Below are 18148 nucleotides of genomic sequence, written 5' to 3'. Positions count from 1 at the left end.
GCAGGAGATGGTGTGATGGGCTTCCTGGCCCATGGAGCAAGAAAGCTGAGTGCCTTTGAGCAGGAGGCTTTCTTTTGGAGTAGGGTGCCACCAAGCACTTGGTAGAGTTGGGTTTGCTGACCCAGTGAACTAGAGATGAGTGCCTTCAGGATGATGCTCATTTAGTGGAGTGAGTATTTATTGGCAGAGATAAAAGAGCTTTGCAACACTTACGTAAGCAGGGCTGAGGCCAGAAGAAGGGGCTGAATGCCAGGGTGCTAAAGGTACGGCTGAGTAGAGGCTGTCCTGATTGAAGAACTGTGTCCTGAGCATTCCTGAACAAGATTTGTATGTAACCTGTTACTTCCCTTATAAACCCCATAACTGTGAGTATGGTCTGTGAGTTCTGTGTGTCCATTGCAATGAATTATCTAACCCAGCAGAGAAGTAGAGAGTGCTGTGGGAGGGACAGTTGGTGTCAGATTTGGTAAAAAGATTGGAGAGAGGAAATATATCTGACCTTTGCCTTGGGAATCTGCCTTGGGCTGATGCTGATGGTGATTCTCTCTCCCCCTCCTGAACTTAGAGAAGGTCATGTGCCCCCGCCACGCCATTTTTACAGCTGCTCACTGAAAATCAGCAGTTCAAGCCCACCAGCCTCAGGGGAGATAAGTCCTGGCTGTCTGCTCCTGTAAAGATTACCGCCTACAGGTCATGGAAGTTCCCTGGACACATCCAGACTCCTTGAGAGACTGAATTGCTGGGCTGAGAGCAGTGGGGACCATGGTCTCAGGGAACATCTAACCCAACAGGCATAACATAGTTTATAAAGAAAATATTCTACATTCAACTTCGGTGAGTAGTGTCTGGGGTCTTAAGAGCCTGTGAGTGGCCATTTAAGATACTCCACTGGTCTTACCCCTTCAGGAGCAAGGAATAAAGAAGAAAACTAAATATAAAAGGGAAAGATTAGTCCAAAGGACTAATGGGCAACATCTACTATGGCTTCCACCAGACTGAGTCCAGTACAGCTAGATGGTGCCGGGCTACCACCACTGACTGCTCTAACAGAGATCATAATAGAGGGTCTTAGACAAAGATGGAGAAAAATGTAGAACAAAATTGTAACTGAAAAAAAAAAAGACCAGGCTTACTGGCCTGACAGAGACTGAAGAAACTAGAGAGTATGGCCCCTGGAAACCCTTTTAGCTCAGTAATGAAGTCACTCCTGAGGTTCACCCTTCAGCCAGTGATTACACAGGCGCATAAAACAAAATGAGAATAAAGGGGCACACCACCCCAGGGGCAAGGACTAGAAGGCAGGAGGGGACAGGAAAGCTGGTAATAGGGGACCCAAGGTCTAGAAAGGATAGTGTGGACATGTCATGAGGTTGTTAACCAATGTCATAAAACAGTATGTGTACTAAATGCTCAGTGAGTAACTAGTTTGTTCTGTAAACCTTCATCTAAAGTACAAGGAAAAGAAAAAAAAAGATTACAGCCTAGGAAACAGTATTGGGCAATTCCACCCTGTCATATAGGGTCTCTAAGAGTTGGAATGCACTTGATAGCACACAAGAACAACGCTTCCTGGTATAGAGAATATCTTGGTAAGATTTCACTGGATGGCAGCCATTTGGGGTTTTTCTTTTTTTAAGTGCTGTTAAACTCATAGCCATAAAGAAGGTGCGTTTGTTCTTATTCTCTACCTGTGACTGGAACTGTCTGTATTTGTACTCAACCTGTTTCATCTTCTTCCAGCTGAGTTAGTTCAAGGAACAGGCTAACTAGTCATTTGCGTAGTCCAGCATCACTCGAGGTGTAGAAAAAATGGAGATAATTGATTAACAGAACAGTTCTGGGCATGTTTGATATTTTCGATAAACTACTTGTTGGGTTTGTGTGGGGTGGGGATGGGTGGACTGATGATGGCACAGTACCCTGAAAAGGAAAGGACAACTTTTTTTTAACAATTGCTTGATAGTGACCGCCTCTACCTAACTGAAAAAGCAGGCATTACCCACTATTGTTCTGGTCGACAGTTTGTTATTCACAAATCTCATTAATCACCCATTGCTGTCTAGTCAATTTTGACTATAGAACAGACTAGAACTGCCCTGTAGGGTTTCCAAGGAACAGCTGATGGATTCGAACTGTCAACCTTTTAGTTAGCAGCAGAGTCCTTAACCACTGCGCCACCAGGTATCCCCCTTTTGATGGTTAAGATTGTGTGTCAACTTGGCGGGGCCATGATTTTCAGTGTTTTGGCAGTCGTATAATGTGATCACGTCCCTGTTGAGATCTGATACGTGATCTCTCCCCTGTATCTGGCTCCTGTTTGTCTGATCTCTGGTTCTTGGGACTTGAGCTAGCAGCTTGCCTGCCGTCTTGCCTGCTGATCTCGGGATTTGTGAATCTTTGCAGCCTGTGAGTAACAACCCTGTTCTCTGGCCTGTGATCTTGGGCTCACCAGCCCCTGTGGCTACGTGAATTGGGCGAAGCCTCTTTACTGACTCACAGACTTGGGACGTTACAGCTACTATGGCCAATTCAGCCATTTCCTTGATATAAATCTCTCTCTCTATGTATATATATATTTATGTGCTTTGCTGGTTTTGCTTCTCTAGACAGCCCAGCCTAAAAAAAAAAAAAAAAAAACCAAACCCATTGACATCAAGTTCATTCTGATTCACAGAGACCCTCCTAATTTAGAATTTAGGATAATTCAGATGAATTCTATGGAAAATTACTTTGCAACAGCTAGTGTAAATATTTCAAATATCCAGTTTTTTTTTTTTTTTAAATCTTTAGGCATTAATGAATCATATGTCTTTGTTTTCTTTAATCTGATTTATAGGGTGTCCATAAAATAATGTGGCTTTTTGATGGAGAGTTAAAACTGTTTAAGAAAGCAAATTTTCTAAGAATTTATAAACAAGAAGAATCCTTAAAATTTGTAGCATAAACTACTTGCAAACAGTTATTACCCATTTATTAGAGCATTTCTTAAAAACATATGCTGGGCAGTATTGTTACAGCTCATATTCTAGTTAATCTTCATATTTGGAAGTTAAAAATTTTAAATAAAACATAGAATTTGAAAAAGTATTCATTAACCAGTTGGCAGTATATTCGGTTCCAAATACGAAACTTTAAAAAATTTAGAAATGGTTTTCTAATATCAAGATGTATTTGTTTTTATTAATATAAATAAATTTCTATCTATTTGACATGTTTGGGTTATATTCAGAGATTTATCTATCTACCCATCCATCAATCCATCCATCCATTAATTTTCTTTTAACTATTTCTTCTAGTAAAGCAGACTCATGGTATCAAGATGAGAAATACGCACAGCTCTGAGTATTGTTCCAGCAGGTATTTGAGGGCCTGTGATTGTTTACTCCTTTGGTGTGGGCTTGAGATGTCTCATTGCTTTCTCTTATGATGCTGGAGGGCACCATCTTGATATCAATAAAATTTCCTAAGATTCTGGCAAACCAGACTAGCTCTCTTTTACTCTAGGATCCCAAGGATCCCATAGCTAGTAAGTGTTGTTGTTAGGTACCTTTGAGTTGATTTCTACTCATAGTGACCCCATGTGACAGAGTAGAACTGTTCCATAGGGTTTTCTAGGCAGTAAACTTTACAAGAGGAGATCGGCAGGTCTTTTTCCTGGGGAGCTGATGGGTGGGTTTGAACTGCCAATCATGAATGCTTAACTGTTGTGCCATCAGGGCTCCATATCTAGGATGTAGAGATCATTTTTATATACATTACAGTTAAGTTGTTCAAAAATTTTACTGTTCATTATTCTACCTCTTTGTGGTTGCTTGGGCAAAATAATATCTAAAATTAACTGAGAGAAATATTAAAATGAATAACATTCTCGACAAATATGTTTTGAATACTGTTTCCTTTATATTCAAATTTTCTCTATTAGGGAGGGAAAAAGATACTTAATAGTCTTTCTCCAAAAATAACCTTTTTTTCATATAGTGGGTGAATTACTGCCTCAGGAATATAATGCTCAATACTGTACTGTTGTGTTTCTTTCAGGATATTGAACACAACGACACTTTGACTTTTACGCTCATTTAAAGTATTGACCATCCATGAGACAAAACAAATGATAGCATTTCTTCACAGATGCTTATTTTTTGCTTGCTTATTTAACTGTTAACCTCTTTGAACAGGGAATCAAATGTGATCTTCCCTGATTTATCACATTTTATGTTCATAGAGAATTCTCTTTTCCAGTATCATCAATGAAATTTTTTAAATGGGATTTAGAGCTAGTTCTATGTTTTGAAAGATGAAAATATGAAATAGTTTTCTATGGGCACTGTGGATATTTTGCTTCACTAACTAAATCCATCTTTAATCCACCTTCTCTTGAACTTGGGTTGTATCGCCTTTAAGTTTCAGGTACTTGCTAAGAAAATAGAAAACATAAATGCAAGTCCTCAAAGAAAAGCCAGGATTCACTTATGACACAAAGTAAGGGAAGCAGTATGTGAATTTACAGGATGTATATGGAAGTGGTTTCTGAGGGCATAGAAGAAAAATTGGAAAGGAGGAGGGCAGTAGGAGGTTGGGTTAAAAACAAGGAATCATAGGCAATGTAGGGATAAATAATATGGTACAGGTAGGTAATGAGGGTAATTATTTCACCGTACCCTAACCATAATTTAGAGATGACTTCAATGGCTAGGAAATCCAGATTAAATTTATTAATTCACAAATATTGATTATTTCCTCTGTGCCAGACACCATCCTAGAGGCTAGAGTTATAACAATGAATAAGGCACTGTGCTTCAAGTAGGGAGGAACATTAACTAAACACTTTTTCATGTTAAAATAAAATTGATCAGTTCCAGGGAGTGACAATTTTTATGTTTCCCTACATTTCTTATTTTTATAAAAGTGTATACAATGCAGTTATAGGTATAAGGCTAAGTATTTATAGTCTCTTATAGCAGTCTTTTGGTAAAAAAAAATTTGGTAGAGGGTGGGAAAAGAATTATTTTCTTTTTCTTATTTTGGAAGGTCCCAGAACTTGACTTTAGAGAGCATGTTAGTAATAGATGATGGGGAAAATAAAAGGTGTACGTTTCATTATGCTGTTACGTGTCCATGCATACCAGGTCTGGTGCTAGATCCAGCAAATCTTAAATATGAGATATAATATATGCTATTTGATTATTACAGAGTTATTCTGACACTTATTGAACTTAATAGTTTTTTCTCATATTTGTTTTTTTACATTGATTCTCACAAAAATTTTTAATAGAATAGTAAGAAACATATTTTTCTCCATATAATTTCCAAACCATTACTTTTTTTCTGATTTGAAATGGCTGATTTATTGCTATCAGAGGATTTCAGAGATAAAATTTTTTGATGCATTTAATAGGGAGCAAAGATTGAATTTAAAGGGAATACTGGTGATTTAATACATTGTTTTAGAGGTAACCAAGTCTGCTTCATCCTTCCATTTTGGCCCCAGGGTCTCTCACACTCTTCTCTCTCTTTTTTTAAAGTCTATATACATTTTTTTTATACATGGTGGGTGGGGGAGCAGGAATGGGCAGAGAAGGGGCAGAAAATATCTTGTCGCCCCCATCATAAGGTGAATCACCAGACTTTTTGAGAAATTGCTCCAGCATTGAACTGCATTAGGTCTCCACTTGAAAATCCAAGTGTAACATGAAACTGAGTCATTATATGAATATTAAGTTTGATTAATGCACAGATTTTTCTCTTTTACAGTCCTGTTGTATCTTTTGCTGTAGGTGGCACTTTTCAAGTATTCAAAAAATTTCCAAGGGTAGGACATTTTTTAATAAGAGATCCAGAGCCTGATTAATTTATCCATGTATGACCTTTTTCATAATTTCTTATTAATTAAAGAGTGAAATTCATACGAGAAAAAATGGGGAAATTATGTGAGAAAGAGCCCTGGTGGCACAGTGGCTAAAGCACTTGGCTGCTAACCAAAAGGTCAGTGGTTTGAAGCCACCAACCACTCCATGGGAGAAAGATGTGGTAGTCTGCTTCCATAAAGATTACAGCCTTGGAAACCCTATGGGGCAGTTCTACTCTGTATTATTATTATTATTTTTTATGAGTCAGAATGGACTCGATGGCAGTGGGTTTGGTTTATGTGAGAAATCCTAAATTATATAATATTTCCAGTCACTGGTACTGATTTTTTACAAAAACTTAGTTTTACAAAGTGGTCATTTATTTTCTTCCTTCTAAGTACTCATGTTTACAGAAATGCTCCTTGTTCTTAAAATGGATATGTGCTTATCATCAACACAATGGCTTTCATAGCTAAATTAATTTCTAAATTTTATGGTTTTATTTCCGATGAAACAAAGATTTCAGAAACTTTAGCAACCACTTAGGGAAGCCAGAAGGATAGATTTAAATGCTATAATTTGAGCAGTTATCACTTAAGGGACGGTGGAAGTACTTGTTCTAAATTGAAAAGGCTAGATTCTCTTATCCTAACCTGATCATTAATGTGAAATGTTACTATCCTTGTGTTTATTATCTCTGTTTCTAGAGCTCTATAGACCGAATACTTCTTGAAAGATTAATCTGTTCTTTTATTTAACTCTATCTCAAGTAGAAAGTTCATGGCGTCTGAACTGCACAGCTATAACATGATAGATGTAATGAGCTATATTGCTGATGTGTTATCAATTTAAAATAATTATCTGAAATTATTCCCAGGGTCACGCACTCCTTCAGAGGCCAGAAAGATAACATGAATCTATAAATAAGGTAACCTGGTAAAAATAATACAAAGTAAGGGTTACTATGTCAAAGTGGAGACCTCATGCCTCCTCAATGCATTTGTATTAAAGTTTTAAAAAAAATTCTGATTATTTATAACTTCCGATCCCATCACTTTAATCACTGTACATCATCCTTTACTGCCATTTGGAAATAGTTGCCTTTCAAAATGACACAAATTTTGTAATTAAACTTTTATACTTGAAAAAAATTTCTAATTTTTCCCCCCAAATCCAAGGGAAGACACACGTGATTCTTGTGACTATACCTATGTGCTGTTTCTAACAGAAGGGATTGGAGGTGTGAATATGAATCAGACCATCTTTACTCTTTGGTGTCCTTCCACTTTACTTGGAATACATCACCATCACCATGGTACAACCTACTTCTCAGAAGAAAGATATTGTCATAGCTAATGTCCTTAATATCAAACTTCTTATATTTGAGTTGCTCTCTTCTAAATATGAATTTGGTTCATAATATATTGCATGAGTCTGCATTTTAAATGTCCTTCTATATAACTTGATCGTGAAATGCTTCAATGTCAAGGATGTTGAATAGTGCATCTTTGTCTTCTAGCACTTACTACAATTGCTGGCACATAATAATTCTACATAAAATTTATTGAACACCTTCAATATGCTACCAGTCTGGTGGTCATTGTGTGTAACCTTAAATAATGAATAAATTAATGAATGAAAAGTGAATGAAGGTTTAATGTTTGATCCCTGGAAGAGAAAGGAAAAATAGCCGTTTTCTTCCAATCTGAGGATAAAAAGATTAATTGGAAATGGGTATAGATAGTAACACAATTACAGTGGCTGGCATTCTGTGGGTAAAGGAAAAAAGAAGCTGCAGGAAAGGAAACTATTAGATAAAATACAATTCGTAAGGACATAAATGACTGAAGTTTTGAAATAAGTTATAATAATTGGTGTAGAGTAGCGTATTTTAAAAATTGAAAGAAAATATAATCACTTTGGACTGCTGGAAGACAGTTCTTCATGGATAACTCTCATTTTTGCATATCTCTGTAGTGAGGAATTGATTGCTCATTGTTGTGGATTATCTTTTCAAGGATATTTATATAGCAAGTGGCCTTGGGAGATATAGTATCTACCCCTAGACCAAAGGGCAAATATGTTTATGGTTCAGTACAATGATGTCTACTTCTAGAGAAAAGTACGGGCTTTATAAAACATGTGTTTTATATAAACTGCCTTAGTTAACTATCAAAAAACCCAAAACAAACCCATTGCCGTCAAGTTGATTCCAAATCATAGCTACACATAGAACAGAGTAGAACTTCCCCATAGGGTTTCCAAGGAGCAGAAGGTGAGTTCGAACTGCTGACCTTTTGGTTAGCAGCCCGTCATTTAACCACTGGGCCACCAGGGCTCCCTTAGTTAACTAGTGCTGCTATAGTAGAAATACCACAAGTAGATGGGTTTACCAAACGGAAATTTATTATCTCACAGTCTAGGAGGCTAGAAGTCAGAATTCAGGGTGCCAACTCCAGGGAAAGCCTTTCTCTCTCTGTCAGCTATGGGGGAAGGTCCTTTTCATCAGTCTTCCACTGGTCTAGCTGCTTCTAAGCACAGGGACCCCAGGTTCAAAGGATGTCCTCCCCTCCTTGTTCTTCATTCTTGGTGGTAGGTAGAGGTCCTCCCCTCTACTCAATTCTCACTTTTATATCTCCAAAGAAATTGATTCAATACAACCTAATCCTGTAGATTGAGTCCTGCCTTGTTAACATCACTGCCACTAAACCTGCCTCATTAACATCATAGAGATTAGGATTTACAACACATAGGATAATCACATCAGATGACAAAATGGACAACCATATAATACTGGGAATCATGGCCTAGCCAAGTTGACATACATTTTTGGGGGACACAATTCAATCCATAACATTCCACCCTTTGCCCCCCCCGCCCCGCCACCCAGATTCATACCCTTGCTGCATGAAAAGAACATTCACACCATCATAACATCCCAAAAGTCTTAAATCAACTTCAGGTCCAAAATCTCATCTTCTGCAAAATTCCTCTTCATCTGTGAAATCTAGAATACAAGTTATCTGCTTCCAAAGTACAATGACGGAACAAGCACAAGCCAGATGTTCCCATTACAAAATGAGAGCAATTGGAGGGAAAGAAGGGATGACAGGCACAAGCAAATAAGCAGAACACATTACATTAGCTCTCAAGGCTTGGTTATTATCCTGAAACTGTGGCAGGCTAACAGGATAACTTGCAAGTAGGGTAAAATCTCAATCCCTTCACAGTTCTTGACATAGACCTGCCAGTTGTTGGGTGTTTATTGACATTGGCTATGTTTAACAATAAGTAACCATTCTTTATTATTACCATTTCTGAGTTTTAATAATTTTAAAGAAATGGATAAATGTAACAATTACTAACTTACATCTCTTAATGAAAACATGTTTGCTAGTAGATCTGTTGTATTCCAAGGTATAATTTTTATGAAATAGAGCTGAAAATAAGATGGTATAGAAAATTCACCATGGATTTAGATATTGAGTCAAGCTTACACTCCTAGGGGCATAAATAAGTCAAGTAGTAACTAAAATAATCTATTTTAAGTAATTGAAAGACTCTATTTTCATGCTTAATTGCATGGAGATATATTTGTAGTATATTAAAATTAGATGTAGGTTCTAAAACAATTATAGAACCAGTACTTTTAAAAAATCTTTATATGAATGGTAGGCTTCAGAATATATTATCTTTTCTTACTGAATTAAAAAAAATTCTACTAAGAAAGTGTATTCCTCTGTAATAATATATATAAAAAAAAAAGTTTTTAAAATGTTCTCTATGCTAAGCATGTTAAATCTCTAAACATTAACTGCTGCAGTTGGTAGACCACAGATCTTGGCAGATTCTCACATCTGAATTGCGAAGTTAAACATTGCTGTGAATTACTGCAACCTAGCATATTCTTGTGACCTAGTCTTCCACCTCTAATAATAGTCCTGTTATAATTGCACTACAAAAAAAGTGTTAGTTTTAAAACATAAGTGTACTAAGAAAAATTGCAATTGGATGTTCTAAAGATTTTTTTTAATGCTTATAAATATTTAGAAGCCATAAAGCAGGCTTTAATATAATCTAACTTCCTTTTAAGTTATAATTGTCCTTTTAAAAACTTATCTTTGCATTCTTGGTGGAATCCTTAGTATATTCAAGGAGAATCTTTAAGAAAGTTCTTTTCAGGTCAGTGTTTAAGAATTCAATAATTAGTACTATTTTGCTTATATGGAGTCACTGGGTCGCTGGGTGGTACAAGTGGTTAAGTGCTTTGCAGCTTACTAAAATGTTGGCAGCTTGAGTATACCCAAAGTCACTTCAGAAAAAATGCTTGGCAATCTACTTATAGAAAATTAGCCATTGAAAACCTTATGGAGCATAGCTCTCTGACACACATGGGGTCACCATTTGTCAGAATTGACTGGAGGGCAACTGGACTTACTGCTTATGTTGTTGTTAGGCGCCATTGAGTCAGTTCCAAAATATAGCGACCCCATGTACAACAGAACAAACAACTGCCTGGTCCTGGTCCATCCACACAACAGTTGTTATGCCTGAGCCCATTGTTGCAGCCACTGTGTCAGTTCCTCTCGTTGTGGGTCTTCGTCCCTTTCACTGACCCTCTACTTTACTAAGCATGATGTCCTTTTCCAGGGACTGGTCCCTCCTGATACCATGGCCAAAGTACATGAGACAAAGTCTTGTGATCCTTGCTTCTAAGGAGCATTCTGGCTGTACTTCTTGCAAGACAGATTTGTTCATTCTTCTGACAGTCCATGGTATGTTCAACATTCTTTGCCAGTGCCATATTTCAAAGGCATCAATTCTTCTTTGGTCTTCCTTATTCATCGTTCAGCTTTTGCATGCATATGAGGTGACTGAAAAAATCACGCATTGGGTCAGGCACACCTTAGTACTCAAAATGACATCTTTACTTTTAAACACTTGAAAGATGTCTTTTGCAGTAGATTTGCCCAACGTACTAAATTCTTTGATTTCTTGACTGCTGCTTCTGTGACCATTAATTGTGGATTACGGTAAAACGAAACATTTCACAACTTCAGTCTTTTCTCCATTTATCATTAAGTTGCTTATTGGTCCAGCTTTAAGGATTTTTGTTTTCTTTATACTGAGGTGCAATCCATACTACTTTTGCAGTAGTATGCAGTATGCAGCTCCCTGTCAATGTACCGCTGCAACTGATTTTTAATAATCTTCAACAAAATTTTACTTGCATGTGGTATTAATGATATTATTCAATAAATTCTGCATTCTGTTGGATCTTCTTTCTTTGGAATGGGCACAGTATGTATCTCTTCCAGTGGGCTGGCCAGGTAGCTGTCTTTCAATTTTTTTTGATCTTCATCAGTAAGTACTTCAAGTCCTCTTCACTTTCAGCAAGCAAGGTGGTATCATCTCCGTATCCCAGGTTGTTAATGAGTCTTCCTCCCATCCTGATGCCTCATTCTTCTTCATGTAGTCCAGCTTCTCGGATTATTTGCTCAGATTGAATAAGTACAGTGAAAGGATACAACACTGACAAACACCTATCTGGACTTTAAACCACACAGTATCTCCTCGTTCTGTTTGAATGACTGCCTCTTGTCTATGTACAGATTCCACGTGAGCACAATTAAGTGTTCTGAAATTCCCATTCTTTGCACTATTATCCATAATTTGTTATGATCCACACAGTTGAATGTCAATAAAACACAGGTAAAAATCTTTCTGGTATTCTGGGCTTTCAGCCAAGATCCATCTGACATCAACAGTGATATTCTCGTTCCATGTCCTCTTCTGAATCCAGCTTGAATTTCTAGAAGTTCTCTGTCAATGTACTGCTGCAACTGATTTTGAATAATCTTCAACAAAATTTTACTTGTGTGTGATATTAATGATATTTTTCAATAATTTGGCATTCTGTTGGGTCACCTTTCTATGGAATGGGCAGAGTATGGATCTCTTCCACTTGGTTGGCCAGGTAGCTGTCTTTCAATTATCTTGGCATAGACAGTGAGCACCTCCAGCATTTCATCCCTTTGTTGAAACATCTCAATTGATATTCCATCAGTTCCTGGAGCCTTGTTTTTCATCAATGCCTTCAGTGCAACTTGAACTTCTTCCTCTAATGCCATTGGTTCTTGATCATATGCTACCTCCTGAACTGGTTGAATATCAACCAGTTATTTTTGGTACAGTGACTCTGTGTATTCCTTCCATCTTCTTTTAATGCTTCCTGTGTTGTTCAATATTTTGCCCATAGAATCCTTCAATATTGTAACTCAAGCCTTGAAATTTTTCTTCAGTTCTTTCAGCCTGAGAAATGCCAAGTGTGTTCTTCCCTGTGGTTTTCTAACTTCAGGTCTTTGCAAATTTCATTATAATACTGTACTTTGTCTTCTCAGACCACCCTTTGAAATCTTCTGTTTAGCTCTTTTACTTTATCATTTTTTCCTATTGCTTTACCTACTCGACATTCAAGAGCAAGTTTCAGAGTCTCTTCTGACATCCATTTTGGTCTTTTCTTTCTTTGCTCAATTTTTAATGACCTCTTGCTTCTTCATGTATGATGCCTTTAATGTCATTCCACAGCTTGTCTAGTCTTTGGTCATTAGTGTTCAATGCACCAAATCTATTCTTGAAAGGGTCTCTAAATTCAGGGGGGATAGCCTCAAGGTCATATTTTGGCTCTTGTGGGCTTGCTCTAATTTTCTTCAGTTTCAGCTTGAACTTGCATATAAGCAACTGATGGGGGTCTTCCACAGCCAGCCCTTAGCCTTGTTCTGATTGATGACATTGAGCTTTTCTATTGTCTCTTTCCACAGATGTAGCTGATTTGATTTTGTGCATTCCGTCTGGCAAGGTCCATGTGTATAGTCACCATTTATGTTGCTGACTCCTACATTACCCTCCACTCAAGTAAAAATAGGCATTCACTATAAATAATGTTGTTTGAATAAACTTATCTGGTCAAAATTGCTAAGGCATGGCTCAAGGTCTCAGGCATACAAAAATAGACAATGTCCATGAATACAGTGTGATCCCAGGTCTAAGCCTCTTATCAGGCAGAATAGTCAGAGACTTCAGTGAATATCTACCAGGGGCTGACCACGGGCCGGTTCTGAAGATAAGATTTTCTTTGGAGTTTGCAGGTTTTGAGCAAGCCAGTCCTCCTGAGTTAATTCTTTATTTCAACATGGTATGATTGTATCTATTTTATAGATTCTAAAACGGAGGGAGAAAGAAGTTGAAATAATTATTTAAGGTCCAAAGTTAATCACTGAATTCATAATTTTTTTTGCTGCAAATTTCACATTCTTCATGCTGTACTGCATGGTTTCTTCAAAAAAAATTTTTTTTACACAGATAGCATTAACTCAAAACTGACAGAAAACCTAAAAACTGTTTAATCTATTTTATGTTTTAATATAATTGCAAGCATAATAAATGCCTATCTAAATATAATCATTGAGGTTGGTTCATTCCAAAAATGTAAATAACATTTAAACATTAACTATGTGTTAACTTGGTACATTGTATTCACAGGAAAAATGAGGGAACTATTACTATCTCAAGTAATGCCAAATTTTTTTCTCTTTATTCCAGTCTGCATCTACAAATTTGCACCTGGAAGATTTTCCTTTTGTATAAAAGTAATCTTTCATAGTTCTTTTGTGTGGATTTGATGATGAAACTTTTTTTTTTTGAAATGACTTTTTGCATCTTCATTTTTGAATGAGATTTTCACTGGGGATCAAATTTTTGTTTGGTGGATATACTCTTTCAGCCCGTTGAATGTATCATTGCACCCTATTCTGGCTTTCATTGCCTGTTAAAAAATTAGTTGCCAGTTGAATTTAGCTTTTTTGACTAATTTGCATATACAGGTAGTACCTGACTTAAGAGGTATTCGAGTTATGATGAACTGCACTTACAACCGTCAGTGTGTCTGGAACATTGCATTTTCCTGGAAGGAAGTTATGGGAAAACACATGCAGGAGATATGAAAAAGATTACTCAGTTTTGTGAACATACTCCAAGCATTTGATCAGGATAATATGGTGGCAGAGATCAGTGGAAAAATTGTCCCTGTGGCAAGAATGCTGAATTTAGAACTTGACATCTCTGATGTGGAATAGCATAGATCCCAAAAAAGGGGAATTGACAGATCAGGACTTAATGGATTTTGAAGAGGGAAGATATATTGAAGAAGAAAGAAATAATGAGGAAGAAGAAGGAGAGAAGTTGTAAAAAATTTTACAGTGAAATAATTAGCTGCAGTTTTTCTAAACTAAATCAGGTGCTTGGGTAGCTTGACAACACGGACCCAAACACTGATTGCTTTCTTAAGTTGACAGGCAGATTAAGGAAGCAGTGACATGTTACCACAAAATACATGAAGAAAAAAATATACAGACAACTCTAATTTTCTGACTACAAATGCCATCCCCATCCCCAGGGATAATCCAGAGGATTCAGAACCCTCCACAAGAGGAGTTACTACCACAACTGACAAAATGCCAATGTTGCCCATCTCTTCTTCATTGTCAGAGTAAATTTTTATGATTTGTGTGTTTTTTATGTATGTATGAAAATATATCTGTAATTTTACATGTAATATTTCCAACCACCAAAGACAAAGATCAGATTTATAAAGATACTGATAATAAAAGGCAATAATAATGAAAACTAAAAAAATGAAGTATTCAGAATTCACAATGAAGGCATCTGAACAGAACCCCATCGTAGATTGGAGACTACCTGTGGACCATCACTCCTTCAAGCTGCTTTTAAAACTTTGTGCTTATCTTTGGTATCTTGAAGTTTTACTATGATATGTCTGGGTATGACTTTATTTTTATTCATTCTACTTGAGGTTTAAAGTTTTTTTTTTTTTTTTTTCCCCAATCTGTGGGTGGATATCTTTCACCAAACTTTATGTTTGGTAGAATTCACCTGTGAAGCTGTTTTCTTCGTGTTTTTTTTTTTTTTTTTTCTTCCTTTCCCTAGGACATCTGTTTCATTCTGTTATACTCTTTTAGCTGAAAAATTCATTCCTTATATAGAAAATAAGGAAGGTCTGCAAATAAGGGGCAGTTCATGAGGCCTAATGAGATCTAGGGCTTTTATCTTTAATTCTTTTATCTTTAATTCAGGCCTAATGAGATCTAGGGCTTTTATCTTTAATTTTATCTTTAATTCAGACTTTGGCCTTTTTTTTTTTTTTAATGATGGATGATGCTTGGAAACCCTGGTGGCGTAGTGGTTTAGTGCTACGGCTGTTAACCAAGAGGTCAGCGATTTGAATCCACCAGGCACTCCTTGGAAACTATGGGACAGTTCTGCTCTGTCCTATAGGGTCGCTATGAGTCGGAATTGACTCAACGGCAATGGGTTTGGTTTTTTGGATGATGCTCATTCTTTTTTTTGTGTGTGTGCTTTTGGTGAAAGTTTACACAGCAAATTAGTTTCTCATTAAATAATTAATACACTTGTTTGGTGACATTGGTTGCCAACCCCATGATGTATCAACGCACTCCCCTTCTTGACCTCGGGTTCCCCATTTCTATTTGTCCAGTTTTCAAAAATATGAATGCTTCATGGATTTGGGTGCCATCCTTGCTCAGGGGCCATGCTAATCTGTGTCGTTCCAATTTTAGTATATATGCCGCTGAAGCAGGCACTCATGGCAAGTTTTTTGATTACTAACTCAATCTCTTTACTTATTTTAAGTATGGTCTATCTTGGTGTTTTTATTTGTTATTTAATGTTGCACTCCCTTGGGCACGGGGATACTTGTGGAGAGAGTGGAGACCCTCACAGATGCACGGGATCCCACTTTGGGACTTGGTGTGCTGGGACATGCACACCCATCCTCACCCCTCCTTGCACCTGGAACCAGGCTCCTCGCAGGGGGAAGGCAGCAGTGGTTGCTGGGTGGGCTCAGTAGAACAGGGAGCCTGAGGTAGGGAGGAGGGGATAGGGAGAAAAATGGCTCTGCATGTTAGTAGAGGCTCCAAGCTCCTGGTGCATGTTCTATTGTCCCATCAGATTTCACTTACAAAACATAAATTCAAAGATAAAATTTTAAGGATTTCATTATCGTCTTGTACTCTCGTCTTGTACATCTGCAGTGGTTTCATACCCATGAAAAAGGCCATGCTTAAAAGCCATCAGAATGAATGAGATCACTAGGGGAGTTTGTGTAGAGAGAAGTGAAGAATTAGCTCTGAAGCACTCCAATATAAGGAAGTAGAAACTAGAAGGAAATAGCACAGAAGAGTGAAAGGGAGGCATCAGGGAGGTAGGAAGTGAGTGAAGAAAGTATGGTATCTTGGAAGCCAAGAGAAGAAGGTTGTCTGTGAAGAGGAGTATAGACTGTATAAAATGCTGCTGAGAGGCTGAGGAAAATGAAAATGGACCTCTGGATTTTGCAACCCAGAATGCATTGATACTCTTGACATGAGTAATGTTGGAGGCGTGGTAAGGGTAGAAAACCGAAGTGGAAAGGATTTGAGAGCAAATGGTAGGAGACGAATTGGAAACAGTGAATATGGGCCACTGTTTCAAGGGATTTTCCTGAAAAAAGAGCAAAGAGAAAGGCTGTAGCTAGCTGGGAAAGACAAATCAACACTTTTCTCATAAGGATATGAGCTATGTCATTAATAAATCACTAGTAACTATAATCTTTAATTATTGGGAAACTTGTACCATTTCACACATCTACAAGTGGAACCAAGTCACTGAATGATGTGCAAGTTGTAGGTAATTGATTCTCTCTTCTGCTTATTTTAGAATGGGTTATAAAGTCAAAGTGGTCAACTCGAATATTCAGATTTAAACTCTTAGCATCTTTCTTGAAATGTAAGCACTATGTTTTGAATGACCCTGAATGCCTTTTTGGAATTTTACAAACATTATGATATTACTCAATGATGTAAGCACAAAGATGAACGTTCTTAACATTTGGAAAGTAATGAAATAAATCCTTTGGACATAGTAAAGGTGGTCAAATCATAAATCTACTGATTTTTCTTTTCTAAATATGCTTTCTCCATCGTGTAATATAGTCTTTCTTTCCTTTTGATAATTTTTTTTAAAAGATACAGTAAAATTGTTATTGATCTTCCTTAAAATTATGTTTATTTAATGTTTTTAACATAAAATTAATCCTTTTATAGATAAATTAAACACATAATACTCAACTATTTCAAAATAAATATCATTATTCTTTGTTGCGTCATTTAAAACCAACTTATTAAAATATTAACAGTCTTTCTAACTTTTGCTTTACTATCTACAGAGCAGTTTATTAATGTGTAAAACCTGGGTTAAAATAAACCTAACACACAGCACATTCATGCGATGATAATTATCCTAAGAATGTACTAAAGGTCTTATTTCTAACCTTGCATCATCACTGTTGAATCTAAAATGGAAAACAACTTTTTTCTAAAAATTGTGCATGGAGATCTAAGATTAAAAGCATGAAGTAACAAAAGGTACATGTTAGAGTAAATTAAGTGCAAAGAATAAAAATAATAATAAAAATAATGATGTGGAAAGAATAACAATTATAAGGATAAGTGCTTTTTCGGGAAGTAGATTACTTACCAAAGCAGTTCCAAAATTGAGAAGAACCTAAATGTAATTATTTTTAACTATGTTATAGCTAATTCTTCTGAGACATGATGTATCTCTGTATCTTAATTATTTGTATTCTCTGAGAGTGGAAGTGACCTCAAATGTTTATGTAATTTATACCAAAGTCAATTTCACTATACATTTATTAGGCTTTTTTTTATGTAATTAATGATTCATATTTTAAAGATAAGTTTATTCATATGTGAAGTAATGTTTTGTTAGAAATATTAGCAATATTTCTGAATAATCTCTAATGTCAAATTAATATATGGTAAAATCTAGTTCTAACTTAAAGAAGCTAACTCATTAAATACACTTAACCCATATTAAATCTTGATTATATTTTGAAGCTTGACTTTAAAAAAGCCATTTTAATTAAAAACCAGAGCCATTTGCCATTTTATTCTTTCCTTCCTTTGTTGTTTCTTTCCTTCCTTCTGTGTTTCCCTTTTTTCCTTTCCTCGTTCTTTTTTTGAGATATCAAATTCATATGGAGGACCTGCTCTCTGAATGACCCTTTTTATGCATTTGCATTTCTTTTGTTGGCGTATACAATATAACATTAAATGTTTATTTTGTATTCTTTCAAATTTTGAGGTTTTTAACTCTCTCCAACGATAATTTAAGACAGTCTGCAGTAGGCAAAATGTTTGTTATTTTGT

The 18148-nt window shown here is 36.4% G+C and overlaps 1 non-coding gene across 1 annotated transcript; it reads right to left on the bottom strand.

The window, feature by feature from the left end:
• Positions 1-15424: 15424 nt before the first annotated feature.
• On the bottom strand, positions 15425-15526 carry LOC111749507 (U6 spliceosomal RNA). The gene has a single exon (XR_002784638.1). It is a non-coding gene; the product is annotated as a U6 spliceosomal RNA (small nuclear RNA).
• Between the last annotated feature and the right edge of the window lie 2622 nt (positions 15527-18148).

Source organism: Loxodonta africana, chromosome 6 (genome assembly GCF_030014295.1).
Source record: "Loxodonta africana isolate mLoxAfr1 chromosome 6, mLoxAfr1.hap2, whole genome shotgun sequence".
In the NCBI taxonomy this organism is placed as follows: Eukaryota; Metazoa; Chordata; class Mammalia; order Proboscidea; family Elephantidae; genus Loxodonta; species Loxodonta africana.
Note: the sequence above shows the minus strand (reverse complement) of the source record. Positions and strands in the feature narration are given on the sequence as shown.